General features: G+C 42.2%; 1 long non-coding RNA gene across 1 annotated transcript; it reads right to left on the minus strand.

Moving 5' to 3' along the window:
• Nucleotides 1-6,721: 6,721 nt before the first annotated feature.
• On the minus strand, nt 6,722-20,923 carry LOC121447145. Its single transcript, XR_005974168.1, has 4 exons — nt 20,810-20,923; nt 19,156-19,242; nt 7,555-7,969; nt 6,722-6,734 (listed from the first exon to the last, which is right to left on the minus strand). It is a non-coding gene; the product is annotated as an uncharacterized LOC121447145 (long non-coding RNA).
• Nucleotides 20,924-20,981: the final 58 nt, after the last annotated feature.

Here is a 20,981-nt window from a genome sequence, read left to right on the forward strand (position 1 = left end):
CAGGAATGTTTCTGCATGCCAAGTTTTAGATACATTTTGTGTAGCAGGCTTATATAATAAAAGTCTTCCCCTGAAAAAGGTTCAATTAAAAAATGGCTCATATGTAAGCAATCATGTAAATTCAGTCCAAATGTCTTCTAATTCATAGGACTTGTGATGTTTTATATGAATTGTCAACTTGGTAGATTCTAGAACAACTTGAAACATACTTGAGGAGAAATATCTTTGTGTTTGTTTGCTTGTTTGTTTTGTTTTGTTTTTCTGTAGCTTTGGAGCCTGTCCTGGAACTTGCTCTGTAGACCAGGCTGGCTTCAAACTCACAGAGATCCTCCTGCCTCTGCCTCCCGAGTGCTGGGATTAAAGGCGTGCGCGACCACTGCCCAGCAGGGAGAAATATCCTGATGACAGTAATTAAGATGGGAAGAGCTGCCAACTGTAGGTGTCACCACTGCCTGGCTGGGATCCTGGCTGATCCCAGGGGAGGAGCGGGGCCAAGGCACAGCATACTTTCCCCCTCTCCGTTCTGATTGTGACTATGATTCTCACTGTGGTGGGCTGTGCCTTGAACTATGACCCAGAATAAGCCCCTGGTTCCTTAGGTGACTTTTGCCAAGGCATTTTATCATAGCATCAGATAAAGAAATGAAGACAGAACACAAAACAAATCAAACAAATTAGTTCATTAAAAGTTGATGATAAGAAAAAATAGAAGTTGATAAGAAAAAGAAAAAATAGATTCAGACAAAACTAAAAGTTTATCATGTGTCATAAGAAAGTTTGTGAAAGATAAAACTTAAGATAATTTGTAAATTATTGACTTGATTATAATTCAAGGTTACTAAAATTACCGTGACTGGAAAAATGACTCAGTGGTTAAGAGTGTTTCTTGCTCTTCCAGAGGACCCAAGTTCGATTTCCAGCACAGGTGCTGAGTGACACACAACTTGGGGGATGCAGCTCTGTCTTGTGGTCTCTGTACACTCATACTCTTACATAGACTCATCAACAAAAGATTTTTAAATATTTTTAAAACTAGCATTTCCTGTTTTTAAAAAAATCCTAAGGTCAAAATTAAACACTGATGTAAAGCTAAGCCCTAATTTTCTACTTAAAGCAGTAAGTCTTTATGTTTACAGAAGCTTAGACAAAGAGCAGAGATTTTGTTTTATCTCTTTATTGAATGGGCCATTTAAAACCTAGCAATTAGATTTTAATCCAGATTCCTTGCTGTAAGATATTGCTTTTGCACACTTTTAAAGATTTGTCACTCATATGGTTTTAATAAAATGCTTATTGCCCAATAGCCAAGCAGGATGTATGGGCAGGATAACCAGACTAGAAGAATTCCGGGAAAAGGAAAGGCAGAGACACAGTCACAAATCAGACACAGAGGAAGTAAGATGAAAATGCTGCAGTGGGAAAATACAGCAAGCCACATAGCAAAACACAGACAAAAGTAAAGGGTTAATTCAAGTTGTAAGAGCTAGTTAATAATAAACCTGAGCGAATGGGCCGAACAGTTTATAATTAATAAAAGTCTCTGTGTGTTTCTTTGGGACTGAAGAGCTGCGGAACTGAACAGGACAGAAACTTTGTCTACAATTCCTCTGGTGTGAGGATATCAGTTTGTGTGTGTGTGTTCTCATTGGGTTGAAATCTTCCCTTGTCAAAAGGCTACTGCCTGAGAAGTATGAAAAACATGTTCTTTAGAAATAATTATTTCTACTTGGGGCATTTCTGATAAATTACATAAGTATGGAACTCATTTTACCGGGCAAATGTTTAAATTTTTTGTAAAATTTGGGCTGTTATGCAATACTGTCTCTATGTCTACAGCGATCTTCAGTTCTCTGGACTGACAGCTAAATAAATATATAGCAGCATTAAAAAAAATCAGTTGCTAAAATTAATTTAAGCTCTCATCTTCCTTAGCCAAAGCATTTCCATTAATTCTAAATCTAATATTCACTTGTTTTGGAAAACATCAATTATCTCCCTGTAGAACAACTAATGGGTGTACCGGTTAGTTTTATTGTCAGCTTGACATGAACTAGAGGCACCTGGGAGAGGGAACCTCGGTTTAAGAACTGCGTGGATCGAAATTCCTGTGGACGGGTCTATGGGACACTGTCTTGACTACTAATGGCTGTAGGAGGGTCCAGCCCACTGTGGGTGCTACCATCCCCAGGCAAGTAGTTCTGAAAATATAAGAAAACAAGTAGATCAGGAATCAGAGAGCCAGCCAGTCAGTAGCATTCCTCTCTGGTTTCTGCCTTGGTGTTGTCTTCCCAACATCCCTGCTTGTAACTGGAAGAGTAAGATGAAATAAACCCTTTTCTCCCTGAAGTTGCTCTTGGAAATCGTGTTTATCAAGGAAACAGAAAGGACAATGGGACAAAGGACTGAACCATTGCCCAAAGAGAAACATTGCACACTATTTTAAGAGATTTTTAAAATAATAGCTACAGGCTGAAGAGATGACTCAGTGATTAAGAGCACTGGCTGCTTTTCCAGAGGTCCTGAATTCAATTCCCAGCAACTACATGGTGGTTCATAACCATCTATAATGGGATCCAATACCCTCTTCTGACATGGAGGTGTATATGCAGATATATGTATATGCATTCATACACATAAGATTTATAAATAAATAATCTTTAAAATAATAGCTACAATTCAAAATTGGCTACAGAGTCTTTCCACAGTGATTACTCCCAGGAGGTGACCACCTAAAGGAACGAGAACGAGAGCCAGACAATGCTGTCAACTTAATAAGACACCACATCCAAGACTCCAGTCAGCCAGGCTAGAAAGGACCCTATTGGGCACTTACAGTCTTTGTGATCTAAAGCTTCAGTATTTGTATATCTCACTTCTAACTTGTGCTGACCTCTTCTAAGGACACATCCAGGTGGTCTTGCGAAAAGCTAGCACATCTTCAAGTGCCTTAGCAATGACGTGAACCTAATTCAAAAGTCCCCAACAAGTCTCTCTTTTATAGCTTATTTCTTAAGTACTTTCACATTTAGATCTTCCTTGTAAAAGATTTATTTATTTTATGTGTATAGATGTTTGCCTGTGTGGACATATGTGCGCCGTGAGCCTGCAGTGCCCTTGAAGGCCACAGGCTGTTGAATACCTTGGAACTGGAGTCACAGTCTGTTGTGAGCCGCTCACCATGTGCGTGCTGGGAATGGAACCCGGGTCCTCTGGAAGAGCATCAATTGGTCTTAACCACTGAGCCATCTCTTCAGCCTCCTAACGTGTCTCTATTTTAGATGTAAACTCCTACAGCCAAAGTAATAAACGCCCCTACAAAAAGTAAAAACAACAGAAGGGGTTTATTATTAATTGGATCTAATCAATCAGCTGTGTTACTATGCTGTTACTGATATGGGAAATGTTAAGATACAACAAATTCCTAGTGGTCGGTGTGTTGGAGCTGCCTGTATTTCCTGTCACAGCATACCTTATCCTGATTACCTTCTGCATTGTAAATGTGGCTACCAGCCCCACTGCATGGGTCCTAACCTTATCTATCAATCACACAAACTCTAATATGTAGGTGGGATTTTGTGAACTCAAATTCTAGATGCTATACACCCTACCATCAGGCTGCGTAGGCCCTGGAAGCCCTCTGCATGACATACTAGGCTTTTTGGTTGGTTAGGGATGCCTGCTTCCTTCATCTGCTACCTTTACTGCCTTCGGACATAGACCATTCTTGATGATCTTAACTTTACGTATAATAGCTCCTATCATATATCCATGTACATGTTATGCCAGACACAAAGGACAGGAAAAAAAAGTGATACCCAGATCGTGGTGACTGATGGTGTTGAAGCAATTTAGCAGCTTCTTCCTTAAAGGCTTTAACAACTATTTCCTTTTCCTAAAGACTGACTTCTTGTCTACTCTACCTGATTTTCATCATAGCCTAGGAAGGGGCCTGCTGAGCTCTGTAGGGTGTGAAAAAAAACCAACGGGCTTCTGCAGACATAAATTGAGGTGCAACACCAGGAACTGACTAAGCCCTGCCCCCAGTCCTTCCCCCAAGCCAAAACTATGTTACATATCCTAAAGGCCGATTGAAGGATTACAGCTTTGTTCTAGGTGGTTAAGATGTTACAGGTCCTGAGCCGATTTGTCTTGGACTATCTTTAGCTCCTTTAACCCTTAATCAACTCTCCATGAATATTCCTTTACACCGTGTGAAGATATGTCACTCTGACTGGTTTAATAAAAAGCTGAACGGCCAATAGTTAGACAGGATTTGGGGGGCAGAAAAAAATGCTGGGAAGAAGGGTGGAGAAACCAGACGGATACAGGACAAGCCAGACACAGAAAATGAGATAGAGGTAAAAGCCACATGGTAAAATGAGATCAAAAAAAAAAAAGTCAATTTAAGTTCTAAGAGCTCGTTAGGAACAAGACTAAGTTATTGACCAAGTTTTCATAATTAATAAGAAATGTCTGTGTGATTATTTGGAAGCTGGCCAGTGGGACAGAAAAATCTGCTTACAGGAATCTCTCAGGGGAAACCTGTAACATACACTACCTTAAGAGATCACAGACTTACACTAACCCAAAAGCTATGAGCATTGTCAGGTAGCGTCTGAGACTTATAGCAGGGATCTCCTCGTTTTCTTTAACTCACTTGCCTACTGACTCTACTAATATATTTAGTAAATTCCTTAATTTACGACTTTCTTACTATGAGGTTTCTCTTAGATGCAGAGTCGGACTTTAAGATGATCTGTGTATGCATACACATACATTTAAATTATGCCTTCATTTTGTTCTGTGACTATTAAAAGTTTCTGTAGCCAGAGCCAGAGAAACTAAGACGGGATGCTGCTCTTGGAGATGACCTGAGTTTGACTCCCAGCACCTATGTCAGACTGCTCAAGCTGCCTGCATCTCCAGCTCTAGGGGACCCAACACCCTCTTCTGAGCTCAGCAGTCTGCATCACATGCACATACCCCCCCCCCAATTAAAAAATTCATGAAACCACTTTCACCATGGAGTATGATTTTCAAGGCAACTTGAATCTGAGTTCCCAAACAGTGGGAACTCATATTTGGCTGAGAATAAACTGCTTCTTATTTGGGGGTGGTAGCTGTGTTTTGCATTGGTACTGGATTCAGAACTGAGCCAGCACTCTCTCTGGAAGTACAACAGCCATTGTCACCTGTTGCAACTCTCCTTAATGTTGTCCTTATGGTTGAAACACTCTAACAATGGTCAGCATGTTTTTCATCAACAGGGTTGAGTTAGAGGGATCCAAACAAGACACCCCCAGATTCTTGACTAATAGAAGCTATGAGATAATGTTTCTGTTTTAAAGTTAGGATTACTGACTTCTCACTGACCCCAGAGGCTAATGTGTTCCACGGGGTATGCTGCACGGTGGCCACATAGCACTGCTGTTGCTCTCCTGCTGCCCTGAATGTCTTGCAGTCTTTCTCCAGCTATTGGCTCTAGAAAAGGAGCTTCCTGGCCCCTCCTCCAAAAACTGCTACCAAGGACAAGTCCATGCAGGAGTATAGAGAGTCCCCACTTAGCTTCTCAGCAGTGTCATGGTTTGACACATCTTCCCTCCGCCACTGTATCTTTTTCACCTCCCTAGGCATTACCAGGGTATCCCAACACACCTGGTAAACACAGACGTCTGCCCACGACCCTGCTCCCTGGAAAGTCTGTGGTTACACCAAGACAGCGGTGTGACAGTGAACAAATACTTCATGTCTTGGTTTCTTCTGTCTGCGAAGGGAGCTATGCCAGTGCCCAGCTCATCGCACTGTGTGAGGACTGAGCTAGTTTAGGCCCTTGATGGTGAGCCTGCCACACCAACAGCCTACATCAATATTTGCCATTGTTATTGTTAATATCTAGAGAAACGGCAAGCCAACCCTCCCTGAACAGCCGTCCCCTAAAACACAGTATTGCAATGCAGTAAGCATGACCTGGGGAAGATGGTCATGGAGCCATTCTCAAGGAGCAAAGTGAGGGATGAGCTGAGAGTTGCAAGCAGAGCCCTGGATGGCCCACAGGTCATCTGAATTCAGTGCAAGAGTAATGGGAAGGACCAAAACAGCATCGAAAAACAGCCATTTCAAAAAGAACAAAATATTTGTTGAAAATATCTTTGTAGTTAAGTTATTAATAACCTTTTTGCAAAGTCTAGGATATTAAGAATTTTTTATGTTCTTATTCCCTATTTATTTATCTTTCTTATGTGTAAACTATCCTCAGACTTTACAATTTTTATTGATTTATCTTTTTATTATTGAACTCTAAGATATTAATATTAGTGCTATATTTTAGACACAATTTTGCAAATATTTTCTTCTATTCTTAATGTCTTTTCACTGTTTTGAAGGGCTCTGAAGCAAAAAATAAATTTTAACTTGATAATATTAAAAAAAAGAGTAATGGGAAGATTAGATATAAAGGGTGAAGAACAGAGAAGTTAAAGATGCAGCTAAGTTTAGGCTTAAGAAAAATAGGTATTTGGCAACATTATTTGTTGAAATAAGGAAGAGTAGTGTCTAAGTTAGGATTTCTATTGCTGTGAAGAGATACCATAACTGCAGAAATTCTTATAAAAAAACATTTAATTGGGACTGGCTTACAGTTCAGAGGTTCAGTCCATTATAATCACGGAGAGAATCATGGCAGCATGCAGGCAGACGTGGTGATGGAAAAGAAGCTGAGAGTTCTACATCTTGATCTGCAGGCAACAGAAGGAAACTGTCCCACACTGGGCATAGACTGAGCATATGAGACCTCAAAGCCCACCCCCACAGTGACACACTCCCTCCAACAAGACCACACCTAATAGCGCCACTCCCTATGGACCAAGCATTCACACACACGAGTCTATGGGCATGCCATACCTATTCAAACCATTATAGCAGGTTTAGGATGGGAGACAGAACTCAGTAAGCAGCCACGTTTGAAATATCCATGACATCTGAGAGACCAAGTCAGCCATCGGATGTGTACGTGGGTTCTTTTGACTACTTCACAGTGCTTAAAAAAAGCTGGAAGACTATGACTCAATCTGACCCAGGTTAGGGAAGAAGTTGAGTTGGTGGAGTGCTTACTTAAGCATGCAAAAAGCACTGGACTGCATAAAAACAGGCATAGTGGTGCATGCCTGTAAGCCCATCACTTGTAAGTAGAGGCAGGGAGGTCAGAAGTTCAAGGCCATCCCTGAGCTACATAGCACATTTATCTCATTAAAATATTGTTACTCTTTCATTCTTCTCATGGTTACTAATGGAAACAATTGCGTGTACCACCATGGGAGTACAGGACCAGATCCACAGATGCTCCATGGCTCATGGCTTGTATTGTGTATTTCAGTGAGCAGGAACATCTTAGCCAGGACACAGGGTGGAAATTGCCAGAAACAAGTTTACTCTACCTTCTGGCATGTACTTAGGCAGCAGTGGCTCCAAAGCACCTTGCCCAGCACCTGACACCCACGTTGTCCAGCACCTGATGACACCCCATACATTTATAACCCCAGCTGGTGTCCTACATACCTTGTGGGACAACCATCAGATTTGGGCAGCTTCTGCCATGCTGTGAAGTTCCACTATGAACTTTTGCCTCCTCCAGACTCAAACCAGGATTCCTTGTGGTGGCGGGAAAGCTTCTTGCCTTAGGCATCCCTTCTTCATAACAATAATCACTCCCATTTAAGAACAATTTTCAGAATAATTTCAAAGATCTGTCTGCTTTGATCCATAGCTTCTGAGGGTAGGTGTGATGGTCCTCGTTTTTCATACAAGCAAAAAGGGCAATACTTGAAGACACTTCTGCAGTGTCCTTTCTCCTCTTGGTTGTAGCTTCCTGGGGTTTCCTTACAAAGTGGTGGCATGAGCTGTGTCTGCAGCTGCACTGTAACGCCTTCATGTCTGGAAGTCTTCACCAGTTTGTATTAGCCTGTTTTCGATGCTAAAAAAGAAATACCACTAACTATGTTATAAAGAAAATACTTGATTTTGTCTCATTGTTCTTTCTCAACGGATAGCCAATGGCAAAAACAGACAAACAAAAACATATTACTAAATCATCACCCTAGAGTTGAGTGTGGTGGTACCTACCTCCAGTCCCAGCACTTGGGGGGCTGAGACAGGAGGATTACCACAAGTTCAAGGACAGTCTGGCTTACATATTGAGTTCTGGGTCAGCCTATAGAATAAGAATATTTAAAGCAAATAAGCATTCATATTAATATTTCATACAAATGCTAGAGCTTCTGCATATTCTAGCTTGCGTATGCTCCGCTTGAGACTTTCTTCCTATTTCTCAAATTATATATGTCCTTACTTTATACCACCAAGAATACCCTGCCTGGAACAATTTCATCTTTATGAAAATCTCTGCTGTTTCCTTGAGATCCATAATATTACTAGGAAGTGAGTTATTGAGCCAAAATCTAGTATATGATAGTAGTATAGCATAGTAGATTCAGAATCTGCTATCCTGACTGTTTACTGAAATAGTCACGTGTGTTTCAAGGTTTAAGATGTTTCTCCCCATTAATAAAGAATGCTCAGTCTTAGAACCTGACCAAGTTATGGTCCCTAAAATGATGTGTGTGGGATCCTGTATGATTTGCTGCTTTGTGTGTGTGTGTGTGTGTGTGTGTGTGAGAGAGAGAGAGAGAGAGAGAGAGAGAGAGAGAGAGAGAGAGAGGGGGGGGGGGAAGCCTCTAGATACTGACACATTCTTCAAACCCCTTAGTTTAGCCCACCTGTTTGGCCTTGGCCTAACCCAGGAAGGGTGAAATGTGGACTTAGAGATATATTACTGGGTGTGAAGGGGCCCAGATAAAGCAGCCGACAGCAGGAAGGAGGAAGTAACAAATGGCAGCTCAGGATGCATTCATTAATTTACAGCACAGACTTTATAAACACCTCGTGGGTGAGACCCACAGGAAATCACACAAGAGTTACATCACAGGAAGTCAGAGAGACTTCAGCCCGAGGCGTGAAGCAGCGAAGATGGAGCACTGGAGAGACAAAGGAGGAGGAGATACCTGTGAGGGTTTTACTGCATAGCAACAAGGGACAGTAGCAGCCACCTCAGTGGGACACATCCAACACAGAAGTCTAGACCTGTTCTTTTTCTTCTGCCTTCCATGTGTGTTAAAGATCGAAAGCATGCATGCCTGCTACTCCACTCCCTTTCAACTCTTAGACAGCTCATGACTCAGACCCAGGGAAGGGTGTCACCTCTTCTTAAATCAGGTCAACCCCCCACAGACTTGCCCACATGCCAATTTTGATCTAGACAGCTCGTCACTGAGACTCTCTTCCCAGGGCGATTCTAGATTAGGTCAAGCTGACAATTAAAGCTAGCCGTAGTGTTGCCTACACAAGACAGAAGAATTACCATGCTAAGCCAACATTCCACGCTGGTGTGAGCCGCCATCCCCTCCACCTACAGAGTCTCCTACCCTCACCTGTTCTTGCAGGGCCTCTCATTCTTTCTTCCCAAAGCAGTCAGGTTGAGTTGTAAGCACCAGACCATGGTATCTGTTTAGTTAACACTTAGGATAAAATAAGAGGTCTGTCCTTTAGGATACAGTCCCTGTATTCTCTGAGCTCCCCATAGCCTTGGGGCTGCTGCCTTTAGCTGGCCCCTCTACCCTCGTTCCCTTCCTGGATCTTGGCTGAGCTCTCTACAATCTTTCAGAACGCTTCCAAGTTCTCATGCTCAGGCTTGCTTTCCCTGCACAGCCTGCCAGACCATAGCCACACACACTGCTGTCTTCTGATCTCTTACATTTTTTTAAAGACTTAATTATTTATTATGTGTACAGTAGTCTGCCTGCATGTATGCCTGCAGGTCAGAAGAGGGCGCCAGATCTCATTACAGATGGTTGTGAGCGGCCATGTGGTTGCTGGGAATTGAGCTCAGGACCTCTCTGGAAGAGAAGCCAGTGCTCTTAACTGCTGACCCATCTCTCCAGCACCCTGATCCCTTATACTTCTTATTTCTTTTGAAAAAAAAAAAATCTTTCCCTTTGGGCCAAAATTTTGTTCTGTGTGATTGCTAATCTCGGTTGTCAACTTGACTACATCTGGGTGTGTCTGTGAGGGATTTTTCTTGATAAGTCTTGTTTTTGTTTTGTTTTTAAACAGGATCTCTCTTCACAGTCTTAGCTGTCCTGGAACTTACTACATAGACCAGCTTGCCCTCAAACTCACAGATATCTCCCGCCTTCACCTCCTGAATGCTGGGATTGAAGGTATGGGCCACCAAGCTTGGCTTTTGGCTTTTGATTAGATCATTTGAGGTGAGGAGACCCATCCTAAATCTGGGCCTTCTGGTGGCAGCTCACACCTGCTTTTCCCCTGCCAGCCCTCACTCTTGATGGCAAATTCAGCTATCCTGTTCCTGAGGCAGTCCTTTGCTGGTGTTAGAACCTTTTCATTTGGGATTCCAGCATAGACTGGAGACTGGCTGCTCTCTAGGACTTCCCGGGACTCCAGCTCCAGACCGAGACTGCTGAAACAGCCTCATGGACTGAGCCTTGGCCTTTCCATCAGCCATTGTTGTCTACTTGAACCACAGCCTGTAAGTCACTCTAATAGATCACCTTTTAATATACATGGACAGATATAGTCCTTCTAACTGTTTGTCGCTTTAAAGAACCATGGCGGACACAGTCAGGCGGACACAGTCAGGCTTCTCCAGGTCCTCTGCTTGTCTTCCATTCTCTCCTTTAGTCCAATCTGAGTAGCCCGTTAAATGTTTTAGTTTTTGTTCGTATTTTTCGGGATTCATGTTTATGTCACAGAGCCACAATTTTCTGTCAGTTACAAAGCAAGGACTCTGCAGTTAAGATCACCAGTCATATTTAGAGAGCAGACACTAGGAAGATGTTTATGTTTATGCAGTATGCATAGAGCTAGGAAAGGCAGCATTTCGATACAGTAGAACCCTTAAGACAAGAGGACAGATGTGCACTAGGATTCAGACGATGAACAGCAATGTCCCTGTACACTCCATTTAGAACTATAATGCAGACAGAAAGGCTTTGCCTGGGAGACTTTCAGGAAATTGTTGGGCTATTTGATACATAGATAAGGACTTGAGTTTAATCATTTCCTATAGACACTTTTGTTATTATATGTGTCTGTATGTGTTGTATGTGTTAGTGTGTGTGCGCACGTGTGTGTGCAAGTATGTATGACATGTGCTGCTCATGCAAGTGGAGGCCAGAAATCAATGTCCTGTCTTCCTCTGTCACCACCCACTTTTGTCTTTGAGACAGAATGTCTCCCTCCCTGACGTGAAGCTCATCAGCTCTGCTGGGCTCGCTGGCTGATGAGATTTGGAGAGCCATCTGTTGCTCTTTGCCCCAGTTCTTGGGTTACAGGTTCACACTGGCATCTCTGGGTTTTTCCTTTTCTTTCTTCCTTCCTTTCTTTCTTTCTTTCTTTCTTAAATTTTATTCACAGTGGTGTTTTGCCTGCATGTATGTCTGTGTGAGGGGGCCAGGTCCCCTGAAACTGAGTTACAGACACTTGTGAACCGTCATACGGGTGCTGGGAATTGAACCCTGGTCCTCTGGAAGAACAGTCAGTGCTCTTAACCACTGAGCCATCTCTCCAGCCCCTTCTTTTCCTTTTTTGGATGTGGATGCTGAGGATTCAAGTTCAGGCCCTCATGCTAGCACAGTAGGCCCTTCATGCCCGAGACATCTCCTCACACTCTTTCTCTTTTATTTTTAGTTTTTATTTTTTTGTATACTTCATGTAGCTCAAGGCTCAGGGTGGCCACCAAGCCGAGTAGCTGAGGGTGAACTTTAGTTCTTGGTCCTCCTGCTTCTACCTCCCGAGTGCCAACAAACTTGGTTTATTGCAGTCTTTCAGTGTACGATGCTGATAATAGAATTCTAAAATAAGGAAAGCCTGGCTGGGCACTGTGGCCTAGACGTGTGACCCTAGTAATTTGAAGGCACACACAGGGGGATCAGGAGTTCAAGCATAACCTCAGCTGTCGTAGAGGCCAACCAGAACCATATGAGAACCGATCTCCAAAACAGTGTATGTGGATAACCATAGTGCAGAAATAACTGCTAAGTGGCTTACACGAGAAAGTGCTATGGGTGGATAAAGAGAGTATTGAGAGAAATTCAGCCCACCATTGAAGATATAGTGTGCCTCTGGTTCTCACAGAAACAATTTGTTTTGCTAATAATGGCATATACTTGGGGACTATCCATTTTAATTTATCAGTAATGACATATTTTATAGTTATAGACAATTGAAGTACTATTGTTGGAAACAAATTCTACTATTTTTATTTTTAAATTAAAATAACTATTACTGATTGAAAATTGAGTCAATACTGCTAATAAAGTTTACTGCTTCATGTCTAGAAAAAAGCTAAAGAAAAATCAAATTTTATTTTTTTCAGAAGTTGCATTGGGAATATGTTATTACTATAACAAAAACATGAGTCAAAATAATAATCCTTAACATTAAGAAAATCCTGGTTTCTATGCACCTGAAAAAATGAAGTTTGATGAAAGTCCGACCCCAACCCTGCGTTGGGATACTGAAGCAGGATTTCTGTGAGTTTGAGGTTAGCTGGGCTACAACAAACTAACAAAAACAAACAAGCAAACAGATGCTTTATTTAAAAAGGAACTTATTTGTAGAAAAGGATGCTTTATTCAGAAAGTTTTAGTTGCTTTTCTGAATCTGTAATCTTGGGAAAAGATGAAAAACAACTCTGTGATTCACAGCGGTCTCAGGAGGGAAGAACCTATATCACCTGTGGTGACATCATCGTATCCTGACCATGGGCCATCAAGAGAAGTATCTAGACTGTGTCCTAGTTCGCTTTCTATTGCTGTGATAAAAACACCATGAACAAAAGCAGCTTGAAGATGAAGGGTTTATTTGGCTTACACGCCCACATCACAGTCCACCATCAAAGGAAGCTGGGCAGAAGCAGAAGTAGGGACCACAGCTATTATCTTGCTCCCAGAGTCTAGCTCAGCCTGCTTTCTTACACACCCAGGACCAGCTGCCCAAAGGTAGCATTGCCAGTAGTGGCTGGTTCCTCCCATACCAATCCTCAATCAAGAAAATGCCTTATAGACTTGCCTGCAAGCCAATCCAATGGAGGCATTTTCTCAGCTGAGACCCATCTTCCCAGTCAGACAGCTCCTGCTATTATTTTGTCAAGTTGACAAAGAGCTCATCAGGACAGACTGTGACCTGTTTGTAGGGATGTTTGTCGCCCTCAATCTATTAGCACCCTGGCTGCTTCTGTCACAAACTGCACACACTGGATAATCTTATTAATCAGATCCCCAGATATCCTTGTCCTTGACGTTCCCACTGACTTCCGTGCTGAGCCTTCATTACAGATCCTCACTTCTCTATTTTGGACTCAGATTTAAGTCCACTCTCCCCTCTCTCTCCATTGCAAAACACAATCCCAGTGACTCCTAGCCATAGCATCGCCATGACCCCCACCTTGAATAAAATCTCTGGCCATTTTTTTTAATTTTAAAAATAATTTTTAAAACCTTTGAAACTATGCTATAATTACACTTCCCTCTTCACTTTCCTCCCTCCAAACCCTCTCATGAAACCCTCTTTCAAATTCATAGCTTTTTTTAGTTGCTACATATGTACATATAAATGTATGTATATATTCTTAAGTACATAACTACAACATACTCAGTTCATATAATGCTGCTTTTATGTTTATGCTTCCAAAGCCGAACATTTGGTACTGAATAACTAATTGGTGTGTTCTTCCCTAGGGAAAACTATTTCTCCTGTTCTTAGCATCCCTTTGTTGCCTGAAGTTCTTTGTTGAGGCTTCATGAGGAGGACATGTTAGCTGTCATTCTTGTTCAGGCAGTCATGCTGGTGAGAGAGACTTCATAGGTGTAGCTGCTGACATTTCTAGGAGACACAATCTTCGCCCCCTCTTCTGTAGTAATAGTGATCCCTGGCTCTTAGGTGGGAGGAGCTGTGTTGTAGATGTAACAGTTGCAACCGCTGCTCGCCCTCTTCGAAGAAATTCTTTGGTAATTTCATACATGTACCCAATGTATTTAGATCAGGTCCTACACCCCCTCGGTTGCTTACCATTTTTAGCAAGTGGCAGAGATAATTTTTAACAATTACTTTGTGTGTGGCTCAGACAAGATTTGATTTCTCATTCAATCCCAAGACCCCAGCTGTGAAAGTCTGAAGCCTTCGTCTTGTTCCTGATGGACTGACTCATGTAATGGTTAATTTACCTGACTGAACTTAGAATTGCTTGGGAGGCGACCCCCTGGGCATGTCTGTCAAGGCATTTCCAGAAAGGATTAGCTGACAGGGGAAGATCTTCCTTAACCTGAGCAGTGCCATCCTGGAGACTGCGGGGAGGGGGTGAGAGAGAGCCAGGTAACCATTGGTCCTTTGTCTCTGTTTCTAGACTGCTGCTGCAATGTGACCAGCTGACACACCAGTCCCCAAATCTCTGCCGCCATAGACTGTACCATGGTACTGTGAATCAAAACACACCCTTCCTTACGCTGATATTATTAGGTATATTGTCATAGCGGTAAAATGACTGACGATCAAGGATCTAATGACGAGTCGAGCTGGTGCGCATCTTTGGAGCCGATGCGCATCTTTGGAGCTGGTGCGCATCTTTGAAGCTTGTGCGCATTGTTGGAGCTGGTAAGGAGCAATTATGAGTCTTAAGATTCTGAGCACAGTTTTTGAAGCGGCGGCAGAGTGTGCCCAGCTTCTTTTGAGAGGCACCTGCAGGCTGGGAGGTCTTCCTGGGCCTCTTTCCTAAGTGGGAATTACTCCCCGCCTCCCTGGGTTGAAGTCCTTACTGCATCTCTGTGAGCCTTTCTGTTCTCTCCATTACCCTTCATCTCCTACGGGAACTCCTCGGTTGGCTGGATGACCTTCTTCTGTTCAGCTCCTCTGTGCACTGCCAGAATTCTCCCTTTCCCAGTCCAGAACTCGAGTCACTTGAGCTTTAGGTCCCCGCTGCTCTTAAAAGACGCAGGAATCCCCAGGAGACTGATTACAAATGGAACAAATCTTTTCTCTGTTCAGCGACGCTTTGGAAACATTCAGACAGCCAAAGCCTCCCTACAGTCTCTCACCTAAACTAAGTCCAAAGACCCCATAAAACTGACCTCGACAAGACAAGTGTGTCTTAAACTCCTAATAATAAACCAACACCAAAACCAAAAGAATAAAAAAGCAAATGAACAAAATAAAACACAAATTTAGAAAGCAAGTGAGGGTCTCAGAATGTATCTCAGCTGTTAAGTGCTTCTGAGCGCAAATGAGGCCCTGTGCTCAGTCTTCATTACTTCAAAACAAACCAACAAGGAACATAAAACCAACGAAACCACACACATATACACGCCCACGCACGCGCGCACACACATGCATTCATGCACACACGTCTACACACATTCACACAGGTGCACACACACATGCACGCAGACACATGTGCGCACACATGCGCACACACACACACACACAGAGCAGAAGAAAAACTTCTGTGTTTTAAGACAGAAATGTTCTACTTCACCACCTAGGACTTGAGGGGTATCCTCAAGAATTGAGAGTTCAGAAGAATAGAGGCAGTGAAAAAGAGGGCCTTCTGAAACAGAGCAAGCATTTTTAAATCTTCAAAGTTTGCAACACAGATCCTGGTAAGAAAGTTTTCTCTTCTTCATGGATAAACTTAACCCACCTGTCAGGAGCACGGCTTTGGTCTAACTGTTCCACAGTAGTGAGTCTGGTATAACTACTCCTGCCTACAGACTGAAGTTTTTAAGATTTGAGGCTTCTGTTTGTGTCTGTCACTATGTTTATATAAGCCATATGTGTCATACGAATGATATCCTCCCATCTCCAAAAATAACTCGTAAAAGCTCTACTTAATCAGCTTAAAACAAATAAGTTCTTACGTAATTAAGTATTTCTAAAAAAAGAACTGACCCAGACACTTAAGATTTTGAGAAAATCTTTATTAAATAAAAATACTGTTGGATTAGTGGAGCGATTTTACAGTTGGGTGTGGTAGTGCATACCTGATCCCAGCTCTCAGGAGGCTAAAACCAAAGAATCACAAATTCAAAGTTAGCCTAGAGCACATAGTGAATTCCAAGTCACCTGAACTACCTATCAGGATTTTATCTCCAAAACAACCCAACAACAACAACAACAACAACAACAAAAAAAACAGTAAAATAGAAAGACAAAAGATGACCTCTCAGAGTTGTCAGCATTAAATATAATCCAGACTTATGCCTTGGATTCCACGTGGGTTTCCTAAGTAAGTTCATGTGATCTCTGTCACAAGGTTCAGAATGAGGTGACATTTAGGTGATTATTATCTCAGGAGATTTTTATTAGTAAATCAATTACAGTTGTTACAAACAAATTATTAGAGAAAAGTACATAAATAAGTAAATTATTTGACTATGATTGTTTTGTTTCAAGTATGTTTTATATGTCTACTTAAAAATAACATCCTAAGCTGGGTGTGGTGGTTCACACTATGTATGGGCTGTTTCATAACGAAAAGGGAGGCAGAAGGACACAAACTAAAACAACAACAACAACAACAACAACAAAAAAAAAACCCAAAAAACCCCGAAGTGCCATAGGAAGTTGTAGCAAGAAAAAAAAGAGGTCAAATTATCTAAGCTTAAATGCTTTTATTATAGAAGTTTTAAAATAAGCTGTAATATAAAACACACTGATACAGATAGTAAACTTTGGCCACATCTCTGTTAGGATGACAACGTTTCTCTGGAGAATTAAGGAACCAAGACTGAATAATACTGTCCTTGGCAAAACTGGCCTGATAGCTTGTTTAAAAAAAAAAATGTTCCCAGCCTTACAGGGAAATAAAGAACACCACTTTCTGGTACTTCTAAAAACATGCGAATATTTAGAAGATCCCTGAAAGCAGAAGAATTAACCAAATCAAAGTCTGACATGAAGGTTGGCCTTCCTATCCTTGAGGGGTTTTAAAAGTTCCTTCTGTGATGTGGGGGATTGCTCGGTTAACACACTTTGTCTTGCCTGAGACCTTAGATTGACACATACACACACATGCACACACACCAGTCACATTCCATATAAGGAGTTCCAGCAAAGAATACTTCAAATGAGCCCGTGTGTGAGATGCTGTCCTTGCTGTACTTCTGCAAACAATCAGCCCACACCTGTCTTACTCTGATTATCTTTGCAGAAATGGGAGAGAGAAAGCTTGTGTTTTAGTAGAAAACTCGAACATAATCATTATGAGCCTGTAGCCCTGATCACGATCCCAAGCTTTTGTTACCTACCTATAGGTAGGTAGTAGATACCTGAATTCTTTCAGCTCCCTCCAACATCTGGCTATAAAGACCTTCAAACTAATGTTTCTGGTTTGGCTCTTGCCCTCCTGACTGTCTATCACTGGAAACTAAATCTTCTTGCTGCCTTGGAAACTAACTCTAAGACTAGATACAATCTTTTAAAACCTCACATACCAGGCCAGGCATGAGCCACCTCACAGCACTGTTGTGTGGTTATTCAGAAAGCTCACCCAAGAGTCCACTGCCCTAAACACTCACAGAGCAAACCAGGAAAATTGTCCTGGTGCAATGGCCATCCACATCCCACTGTTGAGAGATGCTTAGTGCTCAATCTAGAAATCTTGACAAACTGTCTTCCTTCTTCTTTTTATTTTCATAGAAATTCCCCCTCACCAAATGCCTGGCTGCTTCTACAATCAAGAAAATACTCACTTTTACCAAACAAACAACTAGGCTAAGCCCTTAAGGAGCAGCACACATTGTTTAAAGATTGCCTCTTCCTTCAGAAACTGGTAAAACCTCAGCTTTGACTTCCCTTTGGCAAGGCTCCCTTCAGTTCCCTCCTTGACCAGGTTCAGCAGTAGTTTTCTTTCTCTGTCCTCACTGAATCTGATAAAGCCACACATAATAGCTCACATCTTCAATGCCAGTACTTGGGAAGCTGGGACAGGAGGATTGCTATGAGACCAACTTTGACTACATTGTAAACTCTAGGCCCTTTGCTCTTGGTGTCCTGGCATATTTTGGAAATAATCCTTTAAACAGTTTAGCCAGAAAACCCTCATCTTCAGTGTCACTGATTAGCAAGTTTCCATCACGGCCCCCACCCTGCTACTGTTGTTAATACTCCCTTACTCCACCTTGCTGAAGAAAAGTTAGGTCCTGTCTCTCTCATACCCTCACTCCCCCCAAAAAAACTTCCTCTCCCAGTTGCCATGGCTCCTTCTGAATAAAGCCTGACTTGCCACCTTTAACAAGTACCATTAAAAGTCCGACTTTTCTTTAATGCTTCTGAATACGTATCAACATTTTACATAACAAATGCATTTTAAATTAATGTATAATGTCTTGTGTGATGATCAAATCAAATGACTTTGCTTATCTATCATTTCAGATATTTATCATTTCTTGGCATTGAGAACATTCAAAATCCTTTTCTATAAAGTTACTTGAAATATGTTGTCAACCATAGTTAGTGTACTGTGTTAAAGAAAATGCTAGAAGTTGCTCTGTCCACTCTGAAGATACAGCTTGATGGTAGAGAGCCCTTGCTAAGCATGTACGTGGCTCTGGATTCAGTTTCGCTTCCTAGTAACACACACAAAATTATTCCATCCAACTACACTCCTGTACCTGTAACCTAAAGTTTAGGGCAAAAGTGCTGGATTTTACAGCTCCACTAGTCCAGCTCCATCACCTGCTCCAAAATGGCCAATGAAGACAGAAGCTGCTGAAAAGCAGAGATTTCATTGATATGCACATTGGAAAAGGAACCGATAAGGGGTCTAGTCACTCCAAATCTGTTTAGGGGGAATTTACAAGAGCTTTAGTTTTAGAGGAAGAATTAAGGTTCGGGACAAGAGGTAGGAATAATTGCTGGGCAGTGGTGGCACACGCCTTTAATTCTAGCACTTGGGAGGCAGAGGCAGGTGGATCTCTGTGAGTTCGAGGCCAGCCTGGTCTACAGAGCAGGCTCCAAAGCTACACACAGAAACCCTGTCTCGAAAAACAAAAACAAACAAACAAAAGAGATAGGAATAGTGAAACAGACCTGGTCAAATGCAGTCTGATTGATCATTGTCTCAGTGCTGGTTCTACTTAGGTGCCTCTTGGAGGGAAAGGCTTCTGGAAGAGGGCACTGTAAAAAGTGACAGTAAAATGTCTCAGTTACTCCTATGTGTTTGGCATTCTGATTTGAAGGAAATGAGTTTTTAGACAGATGTTCCTCGAGTATTATACCTCAGTGCAGAGGTCAGCAGGTAACCCAGAGTAAATGAGACAGCTACAAAATGAAGGCAAAGATGTCAGGGTTTTCTGCTTTTCATTACCTTTGGGCCCGAGTAAGGAGCCAATGCTTTTTAGCAAGAGCTGTGTCTAAGTGTCTGCTACATACCTTCCCCCTTCCCCATGATTTCTCTAGTGTGCATAGATTTCTATTTTGTGTTTATTTACTCATTTATCTCCCCCATGTGAATGTAAACTCCATGAAGACTGGAATTCTATCTCTTTTGTTCACTACTATAGCATTAAAGTCCCTGTCAGTGGTTTGGGGACAGAGACACAGCTCCACCCTATCTTCAGCAGCCCAAGGAGTACCCCAATCTTTCAGGGTCATAATTTAGGCCAATCCAGGATTAAGATTTTTTAAAAATGTATATGGTTTTTTTTTTTTTTGCCTGCATGTATGTCTTTGCACTATGTGCATGCCCCCAAACCGGTTTGTGTCTTCAATGCAGAAAAGAATTTCAAGATTATCCAGTATGAAGCAGAGTTGGGGCTTTTTAGGAAATATAGACTTTAGGTGTGAAGGTTAGAAGAAAGAAAGGAAAACAAATGAGACGTGTGGGTACGTCTTCCTCAAGGACGAGTTTTCATTTAGTGTCTTTTTTTTTTTTTTTTTTTTGATTTTTCGAGACAGGGTTTCTCTGTAGCTTTTGGTTCCTGTCCTGGAACTAGCTCTTGTAGACCAGGCTGGCCTCGAACTCACAGAGATCCGCCTGCCTCTGCCTCCCGAGTGCTGGGATTAAAGGCGTGCGCTACCGCCGCCCGGGTTCATTTAGTGTCTTAGTATTAGCCATAGGTACTATTTCGGTGGCTCTCAAGTTAAGAGGCAAAGAAATCCCCGACTCATGCCCAACGGTGGTGGTATAAACCTTTAATCCCAGCACTTGGGAGGCTGAGGCCGGGGAACCTCTCTGAGTTCAAGGTCAGCCCGGTCTACAGAGCAAGTTCCGGGGCAGCCAGGGCTACACTGAGAAACCTTGTCTCGAAAAACCAACCAACCAAACAACCAAACAACCAAACAAACAGAAAGAAATCCCTCACTCCATCCTGCCCCCGTGATAAGTAAAATTATAACGAGGCTCCAGAGGTGCCTCGGGAGGAATTAAAATCTGATAAAACCAGGAGTCTCTAGGGTTGCACAAGGGGTTTCTTGTAGAGTCCTACAAACTTGCAGGTTTTTCAACTGGGGGCGGGGTGGAGGGAGAGGAAAAAGCCAAAACCAGTTTTTAATTGTAATGAAACTCTTCTCTGCTAGTAAGAGGCTTCAACCAGACCCATGGGTAAGGGATTCCTTTGTCTATTGATTTTCCCTTTCTGCTAGTCTCACCTTGGACAGGGTTGTGACGTCAGTGCAAAGAAATGTTAAAGAAAGGAAGAGACAGATTAGCAGAAGGTGTTAAATGTCGCCAATTAAAAGGTACCTAAAAAGGAATTCCCGCGAGTCCAGTGGCACGTCTCTTCCTTAGTTCCACTGGAAGGAGGGAAGAGAAACTAAATGACAAAGACCTGGAGGTGATTGACAGTTCCGGCTTTCAACACGCGCCGCCACACTCAACATGGCGAGTGGGGAAATTTCCTGGAGGAAATCACGCG

The sequence above is a fragment of the Microtus oregoni genome, unplaced genomic scaffold (assembly GCF_018167655.1).
Source record: "Microtus oregoni isolate MIOR12 unplaced genomic scaffold, Mior012 000000F_ref0000247, whole genome shotgun sequence".
In the NCBI taxonomy this organism is placed as follows: domain Eukaryota; kingdom Metazoa; phylum Chordata; class Mammalia; order Rodentia; family Cricetidae; genus Microtus; species Microtus oregoni.